Source organism: Saimiri boliviensis, chromosome 3, assembly GCF_048565385.1.
Source record: "Saimiri boliviensis isolate mSaiBol1 chromosome 3, mSaiBol1.pri, whole genome shotgun sequence".
Classification (NCBI taxonomy): domain Eukaryota; kingdom Metazoa; phylum Chordata; class Mammalia; order Primates; family Cebidae; genus Saimiri; species Saimiri boliviensis.
The window spans coordinates 86967487-86985567 of NC_133451.1; the positions used below are offsets into that span (position 1 = coordinate 86967487).

At 35.6% G+C, this 18081-nt stretch overlaps 1 pseudogene; it reads right to left on the reverse strand.

Moving 5' to 3' along the window:
- Positions 1–18081, reverse strand: part of LOC101047435 (large ribosomal subunit protein uL10-like) — a 207105-nt pseudogene that overhangs the window by 60417 nt on the left and 128607 nt on the right.

Consider the following 18081-nt stretch of genomic DNA (forward strand, 5'->3'; position numbering starts at 1 on the left):
CATAATCTTCCACCCAAATCTTCCCACAACAGTCTCCTTCTAATCATTCAGATCTCAGCTCAATATCAGGAGATGTCATCTCCATACCACTAACATGAACCTCCCTACAAGTCACTATTATCAAATGACTATGTTTAATTTTTTCATAGCATTTATTATTATCTGAAATTATAGCTTCAGTTTACTGTCTGTCACCCTTCCTCTAGAATACATATAAGCTTTCCAATCTTGAATATAAGCTCTTTCACTCTCATATTCAACATATTTAAAGCAATTCCTACCAAATTATAGCTGATTACAATTATTTTTTGAGTGAATAAATGAATATTGGGTCTTAACTCTTACTACTAAGTAAAATTTAATATTAAATATACATTTTCTAGAGCTATAGTAGTTTACAAACAGACTCTAAAATTGCAAAAGGCCAGAGTTTTCACAAGAAATAACCCTCAAGACCCATAATACTACCATCAATATAGAGCTAAAGCCAAAGAAAAATATTTTGAAGCTACCAATTGCTTTAGAGTTTTAGCCTTTGTCAAGGTGACTTGAAAAATATTTTTGTCTTAATATTTCAACCCCAGTATTTGCTATATACTCCACTAACACCATGACCACTTTAGGATTCTCTGCAATCAATAGTCAAAAATCATACTGAAGAATTAGTGTGACATCACAATATTCCAAATAATGCCAACAGTGTTGAGATATGGGACTTTTATGCTGTAATTAGGTCCTGAGGACTCAGTCCTCATAAATGGATTGATGTTACCTTGGGAGGCCAAGCCTTCTCTTGTTCTTGCTTTCTCGAATACTAATGCCCTGCTGCCTTCTGCCCCAGGATGATGTAGCAGGAAGACCTTTGCAAGAGGCAAGCACCTCAGCCTTGGACTTGCCAGCATCCAAAATTACAAATTTCTTTTTTTATATAAATTATTCAGTCTGTGGTATTCTGTCATAGCAACACAAAACTGACTTACACAGCCTTGAGTTTGCTTCAGAAAATACTTACATTGCAATTGGCTAAATACGAAGCCAAACATTCTTAGTGTCAGAATGATCTGGTTAAAGCAAAGAGAGAAAATAGTCGTCTATCCAAATATAACTTCTTTCTCAGGCAAGAACCAGGAAAGAGTTCATCCGCTTTTGATTTTAGGGTTCCCTCCCCTTAGGAATGCATCTTCAATACAGTAAGATACAAGACATTTCTATAATGTAAATTAGGGCCAGGGTCTCATCCCTGTAATCCCAGCACTCTGGGAGGCCAACACGGGTGGATCACCTGAGGTCAGCAGTTTGAGGCCAGCCTGACCAATGTGGTGAAACCCCACCTCTACTTTAAAAAAAATACAAAAATTAACCAGGCATGGTGGTATGCACCTGCAGTCCCCAACTACTCGGGAGGCTGAGGCAGGAGAATTGCTTGAATCTGGGAGGCAGAGTTTGCAATGAGCTGAGATCATGCCACTGCACTACAACTTGGGCAACAGAGTGAGACTCTGTCTCAAAAAAAAAATGTAAATTAGTTCGTTTTTTATATCCATGATTCCTTTGCAAAGAATTCTCTTAAATAAAGAGCAAAGGCTGATTATATAATATTTGGATGGAGAGGAATGTGGAATAAATGTTCTTTGTTTCCTTTCCCACATCTCTTCATCATCACCACTTTAAAGAATTCTCAGAAACAAAACAAGATAAATAAATGAAAAAGAGAAATCTGCTTTTATTCAAGACGAGCTGAGTGTACTCCACCATGACCCACCCACTAAAAGCAACTAAAATCACTGGATGAATGCATAGAGCAGCTAGAGAGAACTCAAGGGACCACTGAACCAGATTTGAGTTTAACATTTTTTCCCCGTGATATCTCCTGTCCTACATTTGCAGCCAGAAACCTAGAACCATCTCCTGGGTGCAATAAAAAGAATTCCAAAGGAAGCTCTCATTCTTGAACTTCTAGTCCAAGTGAATGAAAGGGGAATCTCAACTGGTGACAAGATGATTGAAATACCCTGGTATTCTTTTCCCATTTATTTTCTTGGTCTAGGGGGCAGGCACAGTTATGAAAAGTATGCAGCAAAGCACATAACTAAGACCCAATGTGCTAGCAAGGTGACCAAGAAGGGAAGTTCTAGGAAAGAGATGCGTCAAGGGCATTGAGAAGAGGAGGGAGCTCAAGAAAGCAACCCAATATATTTTTTTATGAACTCCTGGCTTTCATCATGAGCTGAACATGTATGGATCTGATCTTGAGCAGAATATCAAAGGCTTTAATAAATGTACAGAGTAGACAATGTCTTACATTCCAGAGTCTCCTTAAAAGTAAAAGGAGAAACATTTCCCAAATGATTTATCAACCCAAGAATTACCCTGATATTAGAATCAAACAAAAACATTAGATGAAAAGAAGACTATGGAACAATTTCCCCTATGAAGAAATTGAGAATAGAAAACTAATATAGAAAATCAATGAAACAAAAAGTTGATTATTTGACTAACTCAACAAAATTGACAAACCAAACTGGGCGCAGTGGCTTCTACCTGCAATCCCATCACTTTGAGAAGCAAAGGTACAAGGGAGGATCCCTTGAAGCCAGGAGTTTAAGACCAGTCTGGGCAACATGGCAAGATCCCATCTCTACAAAATATTTAAAAAGTATCCTAGCATGGTGGCATGAACCTGTATTCCCAGATACTCAGTTGGCTGAGGCAAGAGGATCAACCAGGATTTTGAGGTTATGGTGAGCTCTGATCATACCACTGCACTCCAGCCTGGGTGATTTGAGCAAGACCCTGTTTCAAAAAAAAAAAAAAAGAAAAGAAAAGAAAAAGAAAAATTAACAAAACTTCAGCTGGACTGATGAAGAAAAAAGGAAAGAAGACTTAAAATCAAAAACGAAAGTGGGGTCATTCATCAATGATAGACTGGAAAAGGAAAATTGGTACATGCAGTACATGCACACCATGTAATACTATGCAACCATAAAAAGGAAAGAGATCATGTCCTTTGCAGGGACATGAATGGAGCTGAAAGCCATTATCTTCAGCAAACTAACACAGGACCAGAAAACCAAACACTGCATGTTCTCACTTATAGGTGGGAGCTGAGCAATGTGAACACATAGACACAGAGAGAGGAACAACACACACTGGGGCTGGTGAGCAGGGGCAGGGTGAGAACGAGCATCAGGAAAAGTAACTAAGGTATGCTGGGCTTAAAACCAAGGTAAAAGGTTGATAAGCACAGCAAATTATCATAGAAAACATTTACCTATGTAACAAACCTGCCCATCCTGCATATGTACCCCAGATCTTAAAATAAATTGTTTTTTAATCATCTGGGCTTGGTGACACATGCTTGTAGTCCCAGCTACTCAGGAGGCTGAGGTGGGAGGATTGCTTGAGCCCAGAAGATGGAGGCTGCAATGAGCTGTGATAGCACCACTGCATTGCAGCCTGTGAAACAGAGTGAGAACCAATCTCAGAAAAGAAAAAAAAAGTGAGGTTATTAATACTGACCTTACAGAAAAATACTATGAATAATTATATGCCAATAAATTAAATAACCTAAGTGAAATGGGCAAATCCCAAAACATACAAGCTGTCAAACCTGAATCAAGAAAAAATAGAAACTATCATAGACCTATAACAAGTACAGAGATTGAAGCAATAATCAAAAAACTACCAACAAAGTACAGGCTAAGAAGAGATTGCTTTATTGGTAAATTCTACTGAACACTTTAAGAAAAATTAATACCAATTAACGTCAATCCTGCTCAAACTTGTCCAAAAAGAAGGAGCACTTTCTAACTCATGCAGGAAGCCATGAGTGTTACCCTGACACCAAAGCTAAACAAAGACATCACAAGAAAAGAAACTGCAGATAAATAGGCCTTGTGGATATAGCCCAAAAATTCTCAACAAAATACTAGCAAATCAAATCCAGCAGCATAGCAAAAGGATCACACACTAGGACTAAGCAGGATTTATTCCAGAAATAAAAGGTTCGTTCAATACATAAAAATCAATCACTGTAATATACTCTATTATTTGAATGAAGGAATAAAAACTGCATGGTCATTTCAAAGGATGCAGTAAAAGCATTTGACAAAATCCAACACCTATTCATGATAAAAACATTCAACAAACTACAAATTGAAAGGAACTTCCTCAATGTGATAAAAAAGAGTCTACAGAAATACCCACAGTTAACATCATACCTAATGGTGAAAGACCAGATGCTTTCCCAATCAGAGTAGAATGAAGCAAAGATGTCCATTTTTGCTACTTCTGTTCAACACGGTAGTAGAGGTTCTAGCAGAGTAATTAGGCAATAAAAAGAAATAAAAATCATCCATGTTGAAAAGGAAGAAGCAAAACTCTATTCAAAGAAGACATAATCTTACATATGAAAACTTAAGTCTAAAATTAGAATTCATAAGCAAATTCAGTAAACTTGCAGGATTCAAGATCAGCATATAAAAATAAGTTATATTTCTGTACACTGGCCGTGAGTAATCTGAAAATAAAATCAAGAAAACAATTTTATTTACACTGTCATCAAAAAGAATCTAATAACAGAAAATACATTTAATCAAGGAAGTGCATGTTTTGTGCACCAGAAGATACAAAATATTATTGAAGGTAATTTTAAAAGACCAAATATATAAACGAAATCTGTGTTTATAGATTGGAAGATTTCATATTTTTTGAGATGACAACACTCCCTATGTTGATTCACAGATTCAATGCAATGCCTATCAAAAGCCCAGTGGCTTTGCTTGTTTTTATGTTTGTTGTAGAAATTGAAAAGCCTGTTCTCAAATTTGCATGAAAATGCAAAGGGCCCCAAATAGCCAAGAAAATTGAAAAAGGAGAACAAACTTTCAAAATTTATTACAAAGCTACAGAAGCCAAAAGAATGTGGCACTGGCATGAAGATAGACATAAAAACCAACAAAAGGAAGAGTCCAGAAACAAACCCAAACATCTATGGTCAATTGATTTTTTACAAGGGTGCCAAGACCATTCAATGGGGAAAGAATGGTGTCTTCAATATATGGTTCTGGGACTACTGGCTAACTACATAAAAAAGAATGAAGCTGAACTGGTTACCTTACTCCATATACAAAAATTAGCTCAAAATGGAACAAGAGCCAAAATATAAGAGATAAAGCTATAAATTTTTTACAAGAAAACACAGGTGTAAATTTTCATGAGCTCAGCTTTAGTAAGAAGTCTTAGATGTGCCGGGCGCGGTGGCTCAAGCCTATAATCCCAGCACTTTGGGAGGCCGAGGCGGGTGGATTACGAGGTCCAGAGATCGAGACCATCCTGGTCAACATGGTGAAACCCCATCTCTACTAAAGGTGCAAAAAATTAGCTGGGCATGGTGGCGTGTGCCTGTAATCCCAGCTACTTAGGAGGCTGAGGCAGGAGAATTGCCTGAGCCCAGGAGGCGGAGGTTGCGGTGAGCTGAGATCGCGCCATTGCACTCCAGCCTGGGTAACAAGAGCGAAACTCCATCTCAAAAAAAAAAAAAAAAAAAAAAAGAAGTCTTAGATGTGACACCAAATGTGAGCAACAAAAGAAAAAATAGATACTTTGAATTTCATCAAAATTAAAAACTCGTTCATCAAAGGACATTACTCAGAAAGTGAAAAGACAACCTACAGAATGGGAGAAAATATTTACAATCATATACCTGATAAGTGTTTAGTATTCGAAATATGTAGGAACACTTAGAACCCACCCATAAAAAGACAAACAACCCAACTGAAAAATAAGCAAAGAACTTGAGCAGACTGTTCTTCAAAGAAGATATACAAATGACAACAGGCACAGGAAAAGATGTTCAATACCATTAGTCATTAGGGAAATGCAAATCAAAAGCACAATGAGATATAACTTTACACACATTAGGATGACTAGAATCAGCAAAAACAGACAATAACAAGTGTAGGTAAGGATGTGAAGAAACTGAAATGCTTTACACTTTGCTGGTGGAAATGTGAAATATTTTAGCCACTGTGGAAAACAGTTTAGCAGTTCCTTAAAAAAATAAACATAAAGTTGACATATAACCAAACAATTTCAATCCAAAGTAATGAAATAATCTCAATAACAAATCCCCACAAAATGTAATTACCTATGTGATTTATCTAAGAAACCTGCACATATATCCTTTTTCACTAAAAGTTAAAAAATAATGAGATAAAAAGTAGTCAATAAATGCTTACAAATGAATGAAGCACAGGCAACTTTCTTCTCTATCTCTCTTTCTCTTTTCTTCCATTCATGTCTCTGGAGAATACGATTCATTGTCTGGTAGAAGTGCTAGGCATGTAAAAAATAATTATAAAACAATTTAATAGGTGCTAAAAGAAGAGGATTAGTTTTATAGAAGTTTTTGGTGTGTTTTCTATGTAAAACTTAGAATTGTGTTTTTCTTCTATAACAGATTTAAACATAATTTCCTGCAGGAAGAAATGAAGAAAAGTTTAGTTCAGATAGATGTTCGTCATCAGCTTTCATTTATGGATACGTGAGGACAAAAAAAATGGGCTCTTTCTTCCCTTCTCTTTCTTCCTTCTCATTAACAGAGGCAGTCATTTATTTTAAATTTGGATATTATTTGTTCTTAAATTTTTGTCAGTATTTCTTCATTACATGACTATTACATATGTCATTGCTGCTAAGCTTAGAGACAAATCTCCAATAGCTACATCTTAAAGCTTTACATTTGGATTCTGATAATTCACTTTCAACATCAGAGTTCACTCCCAATCTTAATGTGTTCTTGTTTGACTCAAGAAGTGTTCTTGTGGGTATATGGGTGCCAAAGCATAGATTTGACTATCACATGTTAAAACTTATAATAATCCTTTAATGGGCATTGTGTTATTTACTCCACACTAAAATATACAAACAAAAACTTACGAGCTATCAATTACTACCCCATTGAACAGGTAATAAAAATGGACCCCAGACAGACAAGTTGGCTTACTCCAGCAAGACTTTAAGTGGCAAGCCAGGACCCAAACCTAGATCAGGGAATTTCTATTACAGCTCCACTTCATCATAGCTCTTCTGTTTTCTGCATTATCCAGGCATTTTATCAATGAATGTTGTAACTCACAATCTATAACAAGGCATTTGCTTCATTGCAAATCTGTTACCATAACAACAACAACAAAAACTCAAAGAATATACCTGATTGCTAATTGACCTAAATTCTATATTTTATATAAAATGTTACTGAACGTTCCTTCAACGTAAGGCAAAAGCCACTTTTCATAGCCTCATTGAGTATATTTACATTTATCTTGATGTGTCTCATGTGTCCATTGGATTTCATTTTTGTGCTCATAAAATATAACTGATCAAGCCAGCACACTGGTGCATGCCTGTAGTCCTAGCTACTTGGGAAGCTGAGGGCTGAGGTGAGAGAATCCCTTGAGCCCAGGAATTCATGGCCAGCTTCTTTAACATAGCCAGATGCTGTCTCTAATATATATATATATATATATATATATATACACACACACATATATATACACACATATATATATACACACACACATTAAATATACATGTGCATATATCTATACATATATGTACACATACATATATATATTAAAATGTTCAAAATGTAAGTATCACAGCAATAAAAACCTGTTGGCCTATAAAAAAGAGGCCTGATGGCACCCTAATATTGATAAAAAAATGTAATAGCAGTGGCTTACATCTGTAATCCTAGCACTTTGGGAGACCAAGGCAGTCGGATCATTTGAGCTCAAAAGTTCCAGACAGCCTGGGCAACATGACAAAACCCTGTCTCTGCTTAAAAAAAAAAAAATACAAAAATTGGCCTGGCATGGTGGCATGTGCTGTAGTCCCAGCTACTTGGTGGGCTGTGAGAAGATCACTTGAACCCAGGAGACGAAGGTTACAGTGAGTCGAGATTTCACCCCTGCATTCCAGCTTGGGCAACAGAGTAAGATCCTGTCTCAAAAAAAATAAAAAATAAAAAAATGTAATAGCAGGAAAAGGCTTACTTTTTGTTAATGCTAAAATTTAACTCAGTAATTGAGAATTTTTTCTGTAGGCTGTCAGCATTCGTTCTGAATTGTGAGTCACAACTGGAATCTTTGTAAAAAATACACAGAGGAGACACTGTCTAAATTGAGAGAGAATAGAGGAATAGAAAGAGAAAGTGTGATGAAAAATACATATATTAGATCAAACAAAAGAAGGTATATTTTCATCCCATAGTTTGAATAGCTATAACTTTGTGACCTTTTTGTTTCTTTTATTTCTTCCCAGTATTCAATCACACTTTCAATACAAATTATCGTATTATTTTGCAGAAACACTGTGTTCCTTGGTGGATTTATTCAGCTAATTAATGTTTAAAAAAGAATTACTGAAAGCAATATTGCAAGAAGTAATCTCCAAACTGAAATTTATACACTTGAAAGCTGATTCCTACAAAAATGATTTGGCTCCATAAAAAAAGAAACAATCCATCAGCTCCATAGACCCAGACATGAGCCTGATAGGATTTCTTTTTCATAGGAAATTACTGCTATGACTGATCCTTGTTAACCCTGGGGAGGAAAAAAAACCAGTGGCTAGGTCTAATCAGAGTCTGAAATAGAATGTTCTATTGTCTGAAATTATTACCTCTGTGTATTAGTTGAAAGACAAATTAAATGTGTTAGAATCAAGTAAAATGTTCATTTCCCCTCTTACCTCGCCAGGCTACCTCACTTTAACTGAATTACTACTAGGTTCTTTTGCTCCCTTAATTCCCCTCACATCCTGATAATTGAATATATATCCCATATTTCATTGCTCTTCAGACCCACAGTGGAGGTAGGATGTCTGCTGGTGAGAATTAATGTAGCCTGTCCTAGTACCCCTGCCTACTATACTTAGTCTGGACCATTCCCTCAAACCATCCCATGCTGCTAAGGACCGTGACAGAGAGATTCCCTTTTCATGTATTCATTTCACAGGTGGCTTTTTCCTTAAGAGCTGTTACCAAAGTGGTGTTACCACCACCCCTCCTGCTGGAAAACTTAACAGCTCTGACAGCAGGGTGGAGACACCGAGAGACGAGAGACTTTTTACATCTGGTAGCCTGTTTCTCTAATTGTGTTTTTTTATGTTCCTATGGGTGTATGATAGCTAAGAAGTAAGTTATATCTTTCAGTTGAAAATGCAGAAACCTAAAACATTCCTGAAAACTAAGCCTTCTATATTTGTTTTCTGATTGTCCACGCTTACTAAACATACAGATAGGGTTTTCAATGTCACAAACCATTTTCCTTCATTTTTATCAGGAAATGTTGGTCACACAACAATAGTTACCCAAAAGCAACACCTCTGAAGATATATTTAAATGATAAGTCATAATCCAATGGGTTTTTTTTCTAGTTGGAATAAACTATGCACTTAGCTGTCATATAGCAGTTAAGCATGAACTTTGGAAACAGGTTGCCTGAGTTCAAAACCTGCCTTGGACTCTAATGACTGGCTATAAGACACTGAGCAAGTTACTTAAACTACCTATGCTTATTTCTTCATTCTGTGAAATGGAGATAATAATAGTACCCATGTCCCACTTCAACCTACAATGAGAATTCAGTAAGTTAACACTATAAAGCACATAAAACATTATCTTGCATGGATTTAGGCTTTTACAAGTGTTACCTGTTACAATTAATGATATTGTAAATGAAAATTTTCGCAACATATTATTCTTTAGTTTGCAGACACTGTGAAAGAAAGCACAATATGAATTCCTAAATAACAATATATATTTTAAAACTCTGCTTATGACTTTGTATTTACTTCAGATGAGTTCTCAAATTAGTTTTATTGATTTTTTTTTTCTCTAGGCTCTCAAATCTCACTCCTCAGAGCTTGCTCTGTTGTCATATAGCTGTTATGAAGGAATGAATCTCAAGTTAAAGACAAAACGCCTATTCAGGAATCATTAGTATTTACAGTAATAAAGCTAATAAGTAAGGCCTCCACGTTAACTAATGGTGCTATTACCCTTGTGCTCCTCAGTGTTTTCTCTCATGGGATAAACACACTGTTTGCACAAATAAGACATCAAGCAGCCAAGACAATGTTTAAAAGAATTCCTCCTTCTAGGTCCTTATCTCCCTACCACTACTTTTATTTCTATTTATCGTCTTAGAAAATAGACTAGTAGCCTATTTCTGCTCACCTGATCAACTGGAAAGCCCATATGTCTAAGTACACTTGACCACTGTTAATGCATTTGCCAGTATAGTGATGGTTTTTCAAGTTTTTTCTCCTTATTAATGCTTCTATGATTTCCGTTTCTTGTTTTTGCTTAGAAAGTAGAATCCAAGAGCATTTTAAAACAAGTAAATTTTTTGTTTGTCCTAACATTTGTCAGGATAATATTCTATAAAACAGAAGTAATTGTAACACTTTTCAAGTGCTTATGCTGAACTGACCTTGATGTTTTCCATCTATGTTTAAAGTGAATGTGTATGGTGATATCAGGTTCTTCCTATCACTTACATTTGTGGTACGATATAATGTTCTCAACCCATCTTTTAAAATGTCTACTATTTAGGTTTAGTCTTTGTGAAATAAGTAGCTAGGGAAATCATTGTTCCTTTTTTATACTGGTTACATGAACATTTTCTCATCTTACCTCTTGAATACAACACTGATTACACTTTTAAAAGATATTTGCTTACAAAAATTAATGAACTCATTTTTCTCCCAATCATAAGCCAGATCTTCATGAGAATCTTGTACTTTTTTCATTCCAACTGTTGCTATTCTTTATTCAACATTGCAGAGATAATTGGCTTTGATATCATGTCTGTGCCTAATAATGAATGGCTGGTAAAAAAAAAAAAAAAAAAAGCATCAAACTTCCCATAAGAGCCTTCTGTAAAACAGAAACTGAAGTTACTCAGTTGCTGGCTGACTTGAGGATAGTTGATTCTGACTCCTATGTGCCTATATAGGATCTGTTTATTTTGATGTATAAGCCATAGAAGTAAGATAACTGAAGCTGAAGGTGATCGTTTAAGATAAATCCTTACTTCCAAGCCCAGTGGACCACAAGGTGTCAAGGCCAGTGCTAATCATAGTAGTCCCTGTGGCAGCTAGAGCTGCCTGGAATCATGTTTTACATTTTCACTTCAGTGCTTATACGGGCCTTTCACTTTCTTTCCCCAACAATAATTCACAAATTTTGCATGCCTTCCTTTGAGACCTAAAACAATATTTCTCCCAGAAGAACTATTCTTGTAGAAATATATACTGTGGGTTTGGGTTTCTTTAATCAACAGTTCTCTAACATCTATGCTCTTCTTTTATATTTTAAAGGCAGTTATCCACTGCAATACTTAAATGTTTTGTATTTCACAGCCTCCTCTTACATAGGTAGAAGTTTTAGGCCTAAGAATTTATTGCTATTCTGATAACCAGCATAACAAAATAACTCTACCTGGTAGAATTCAATACTTACGTGTTTATCTCAGTCACTGTTACTGTGCCTACTTTAAATAGTGTTTTATTTAACATAACAAAGTGTATGATGACATAAATTAAAAACTTAGAGAAGGAAATTTTCTATCTGGCAAAAACAAATTAAATCCTCATTCCACTGTCTTTCTTTCTGTTCAAATATTCTACTGGAGGAGGGTTTTTAATCTTGTTTCTGTTTTGTATTAGTGGGGAGTAGAATTGTTTATTTTTATAAATGTTAAAATCCAAAGGTAGCATGTACATCCATAAACATTGTATTTGTCATGTTCTAATTTTGTTTTTTGTTTTTGTTCTTATCTTTAGCTGTGAACAGCATTCAGATGTGAAAAGTGCTCCCAAAAACACTTTCTCTCTGTTGGTGTCACATTTTCTCCTTAGTTCTTTGGTGCCAATAGAATTTCGTTATTCAAAATATGTACATATGTATAATGTTTAATATGAAGTATAAAACAATATAAATGTTGATTCCATGTATTCGAATGTGAAAAATACATAGAATACATAAGTATGTTGAAAGCATTTATATTATATGACAGTGCCATGCTCTCAAATATTTCTTATCATAACCATAGTTAACATGCTCATTAAGAAAATTCTGGGAAACTTAGGCCAATATGGTGTTTTCTCTATGCTATGACTTTCTCCATGTCCTAGAAAAGAAAGATAAACAAAGATCACTCTAATTTTAAATGCTATTATTAAACATATGTTAACAGTAATATCTCTTTTTAAATATTAGTACATTATAATAAAAGAGACCTAAATCATTTTTGTTTCACAAACAATATGTGCTATTTTCTAGTTTTACTTACAATTAAGTACTACTATGAATTTATGTAGAGATAATTATCCTGTGTGCATTACATCTTCTTTTCTTCATCCATTCGTGCTTACATTTTATCTGTCTTGTTGCATTTCCATTAAGCCAAATAAATTGAATTCTTCCTGAAACAAAGGATGATATTAACAAATTAAAGTGTATTTTGAAATAATCACTTCTCAAGTGTAAAATAAATAAAGTTATGAACTTAAAGCAATATTGTAATAAAGTCATGAACTATATCTTACAAAGTACATCACCTTCTTGGTAGGAATTTATGTCTGTGTTTTATAAAATGGCCCATTTCCCTTTAGAGGGCTCTTAAATTGTTCAGATTCTGGCTATGCAGTGACAACCCTCACCCAAACTAAAACCCAGGGCTGTGACAAGGAAGCTTGGCCCACTGCTAATTGTGTGTGAAGTTCAGTTCTAGGCATCCCCAGTCGGATCATAAGTTACAGCCGCTATATTTCTGAATCCTGACACAGCAGGCAGGCAGGGACCTGCTCTTCAGAGCAGATGCTTCTGCGCCTACCACCGCCACCAGGGAAGACAGCATAGTCTCCACCAAGTGACCTCTTGCTCTGAGTCATGGCTCAAAACAACCAAGAGAGCCCCCAAGAACAAGCAGCAGTCATGCCCTTTTGAGCTAACAATAGTATTTGGCCATCAAATTTAAGGTATATATTGAGCAAAAGTTAAAGAGAAAAAATATTAAAAGTTACTAAAACTTTTGAGCACATAAAATGGGGAGATTTTAAAACTTACTCTTCTGAAAACAAATAGTTGTGGCTGAGGATCAGTATCTTTCTAAAACAAAAATACATAAACCTTGTTTCAGAAGCAGCTCATCTTAAAAAGGATGTCATTTATTTTTTACATCATTGGAAGATTATTGAAATCTTCCTTAACAATGCCAATTTAGAAAATAATAAGCCTTTGAGGAAATATGCCTTTTTTTTCCTAACTGGTAGTGGTGATGGGTTTCTATGCAGAAAAAAAAAAAAGAGAGATGCAAAAAGAAAAAGAAAAGAATAGTTCAAAATAAATTGATCAAGATCTGTGATCTAGCAAGGTTTTCATTGTTGAGACAATTTGGAATCATTTTTTGAGAAATTGTAATAAGTTTTAAGTTAATAATTATATTTATCTGGCAAGTCATTCTGAAGATATAAATCAGTCATCTTGGTCCCAGCAAAGAGGCTGAGTTTTTTTTTTTTTTTTCATGTTTTCCTTTTGTTGTCAATGTATTGATAGTAGACATTTGCTTGCTGCAATTAAGAAAAAGGAACCTCCGTTTTCAGCAAAAGTTTATACTGGATTTATTTTCTACAAATAAGAGTGTTCAAGTACTTTGAAATAACAGTCAACAATCACCTGAAGCCAGTGCAACATGGGTTACTGACACCTGAAACTTCCATTTCTTATAAAATCACGATCTTCAAATGCATTGCCTCTTGGATCACTTGCCTCTAAATGCCATCACTAAAAACAATAAGCGAGGTTCTCAAGTCAAAGAGTTCTTTTCTTCTTTTGAATCTCACAGAATGAAAATCTGACCCACCACATAAAATACTCACAAGTACCATCTTTTAAAATGTACGTTCGATTGTATACAGTTTGTGCTTTGAGCTTTTTTTTTTCTTTATCATGTCTAATAGAGATCTCTGAGAAGAGTAACTTAGCCTTTACAACACTACCATTTTCCAGGATGCCTGCCAAGTGAGTACTTAGGAGGATGGCCTTCAGGCTGGGAGGAGTGTGTTATCCCCTATCTGGGGACTAGACACAATCCAGGAGGCTCCCAGGAGAATTGGCGCTGTTATCTGATAATAGCTCTTTTCCATTTCTGACTAAAGAGATATCTGCTGTTTCCAAGGGGTTAATATTTCAAGTTATACCAATAAATACACCTCTTTACCTGCTGCCTTGAATTTAGTATGCCATATTTTTATTATTTTTAGTTTCTTATTCTTGGAAATGTTAACTCTATGACTGATTTCTCTAATTCACAAAGAAAATGCATATTTTTCAACCTTTCATTGAATCCAATCAGCAACCTCCCAATGCTGCTCCATCTGGTTCATTAAAAAAAAAAAGAAAAAGAAAAAGAAAGAGTGGTTTTCTTCTTCATGCTAGAATTTATCATATTTATAGATTGTTTTTGGCCTTGCTTTGTCATAGGGTTTACAAATAATATTTTAAAATAATATACACCCTTTCTACATTTTGTCCATTTAATTTACCCTTGGTTCATGTCCTTTTTAAAGTTACTACACAACTATTACTATCAATCAGACATTGCATGAACATCATATTGACATTATTATTTAGATAAACTTTGCAATCATTGCTGTAATAACTTAGAGAATTTTGTTTTAATACCAATGTCACGCCCTCATCCCTAGAGATACTGATTAAATAAGTGTACGTTGGGGCCCCAGCAGCTGTGTGTTTTTAGAAACTTTAAAAATAATTGCAGTAAGTGCCTCAGGTAATTCAAACATGTGGTCAGGGTTAAGAACCACTGATTTAGGACCTGTGGTAGTCTGTTCTCACACTGCTAATAAATACTGGAGACTGAGTAATTTATAAAGGAAAGAGGTTTAATGGACTCACAGTTCCACCTGGTTGGGTAGGCTTCACAATCATGGCAGAAAGCAAAGGAGAAGCAAGGGCATGTCTTACACAGTGGTAGGCAGGAGAAGTCCCAATCCAAAGGGGCAAAAACTCTTTATAAAACCATCCGATCTCATGAGAACTCACTATCAGAACAGCATGAGAGTAAACCCCATTTGATTAAATTACCTCCCACTGGATCCCTCTCACGACACTTGAGGATTATAGGAACTACAATTCAAGATGAGATTTGAGTGGGGACACAGCCAAACCATATCAGGACCTAAAGAGGAGCTTGGATGCCTCTCTTGGAGTAGCAGCTTCCAAAGGACAGGGAGCAAACTGGAACAATAAAGCTTCACAAGCTTTCAGAAAGAAAAATCCTATTATAAGGTTTGATGACAAGCTTTGTAAAGAATTTCAAAATATACTCCTCAGCATTTTAAGTATATGCTTTCTACTTCCAGTGTACAATGAAGCTATTATGCTCCCTTGTATTTCTTCTCTCCTTTACTCCTTATATTTGGAGAATTTCATAGCCCATTAACAATTGAACCAACAGATTGGGAAGAAAGGAGAAAGTAAGGGAAAAGGAGAGGAAAACTAACACTTGCTGAGCTAGACCTACCAGGCAATACCATTGTCCTATACCTGAGTTATGCCTGTACTTGGAGATTGGAAGCCATCAAATCTCCATACCATCACACACAATGATTGGTTGATTTTACATTTGTGCAAAAAGCAAGCTGCTGCAGCACATTGCAAACCATGGAGCGTGAGGGAGTTGTGTGTGTCTGTGTTCAAACAACACAGAGAATGGGCACTCCACCTGATACAAAAGCTCCTACAGCAGCCTCTCCATCAATGCAGCTTCTTCTCACCCCATTGCCTAGATGGAGACAAAGACTAGAGTTGGGAGGAGCAGACAGAGGAGGAAGTTCTTCATGTCACTCAACCACAAAACCTTGGTTGCTTTTCCTCATTCTTCACCACCCTCCCTGTTCATACAGCTCTCAGTTCCCCAGCTTGAAGGAAATATTGGAAAGGCTGGAAATAAGTGTGTGTGTGTGTGTGTGTGTGTGTGTGTGTGTGTGTGTTTGCATGTAATAAAAACACAAGAAGCCTCCATTAATTCCTACAATCTCATATTGAGAATATATGAAAACAGAAAAGCCTGAATATAAACTCCCATGCAGCAGTGCAGCAGTTAACACACATATAAATACCTAGCTATAGTAACAATGTCTTGGAACTGGAAACTTTGAAAAGTTATGCAAGGCCCTTTTTTGCACAGATAGGTTACATACCTTATCCTGATGACAAAGTGGACAACTTGCATGCTGTCATGGAGAAAAGAAATGTGAAAAATAAACATGTGAGTATTATTTACATGTGCTTCCATGATTTGGTTTAAAATATATAGAAACTAATATGTGTTGGTCATTGTACTGGGTGCCAGGGATCTAGAAGTGATGGAGACAAATACCTGTATTCAGGAAGCTTACTGTCTAACAGGAAAGACAAACATATAATAGGACATTTCAATAGGTAGCATTAACCTCATAAAAGTGGCAAAAACTAAGTACGAAAACACCTCATAATGACCTTGAAGAGAGAGGGTGGACCAGTGAATGCTTCACATTCTACAACTAGGTCTTGAAAATAAATGTTTCCCAGGAATACAGGAACACAAAGTTAATCTAGAAACAGAGAATATGTAGAAAAATAGAAGAATTAACCCACGTGGAAATTTCAAGGAACAGTAAATAATTCTGTAATACTTAAGAGTGTATTTGACCAGATGAAACTAAGCATACTACAGGATGCTATAAAGAAATAAGCCCTAGAAGTTTGGGATTTAGGAATTAGCCCCTCTACTTTGTAGCTGTGAGCCATTGGGCAAGTCAATCTCTCAGAGTTTCTGTTTTCTCTTTTGTGGAGACAATAATGCCTGCCTACACAAGACACTATGGAAGTAAATATGGGCTACCCAGTTGAATTTTAGGCAAGGATTACCTTCTAGGGAGGTGTGTGAGTCTGAGACCAGAAGGATGAGAAGGTGGGATAAAATGTTTAGGCTGAGACATAAGGCAAAGCTGGGAAGTGAAACAGAAAACCTGGCTTGTTTAAAGAGTTAAAAGTTTAGTATGCCTGGAACATGAAGTAGCAATAGTGAAAATTGAAGCTGTAGTGCTTAAGATGGAAAACCATGAGTTGGATTTCAGTCAATAGGCTAGTGGTAAAGTACTGAAGATTTTTTTGTTTGTTTTGTTTTGTTTGTTTATGTTTTGCATAAACTTTAAAGCAGGGAAGTAACTGAATAAGATTAGCCCTTTAAAACGGAATTTTCTCATAGGCTGGAGAATTAATTGGAGGAGAATCTCACTGGAGTCCAACATACCAATGACAGCATAGTTGTAGTCAAAGAGGTAAGAAGGTAAATTAAAGTAGCAGAAATGTAGATGTGAGTGGAGAAAACTAAAGGAATTTGAGAAGAATTTAGGAGACTTTGGTAATTCTTTAAAGGTAAGTGTGAGGGAAAGGGAAAAACTAAGGATTAAAAGCAGTTCTCTGGGCTTAGGCAACTGAATTGATAGTATGCCATTTATTACCTAAGAAATGAAAAGCTAGAGGAGGAGCCAGTTAGAAAAGGAAAATGAAGAGCTCCATTTCAAACATATTGAGTGTGAGCTATCTGTAGGACTTCCAAGTAGCACTATCCAGGGATCAATTGAATATATGAGTCTGAACCCAGGAGAGAGATCTAAGTTGAATGTAGATGTTCAAAAACCATTAAATATATATATTTATATTTATATATATATATAACTCCATATATAAATAAACATATATATAATTACATATAAAAGAAATATATAAGGGTACTTAAGGGCACAAATCCTTATATGATTCCATATATATAAACATAAATATATATAAATATATTAAAATGTAAATATATATGGAATCATACAAAGATTTGTGCCCTTAAGTATCTTTTACAGCTCTAGAGTACAATTACAATACAAAATAATCTTCTTTATTTCCTTGCTTGATGGGACGATTATCTATTGTTCTTGGTTATTTACTTT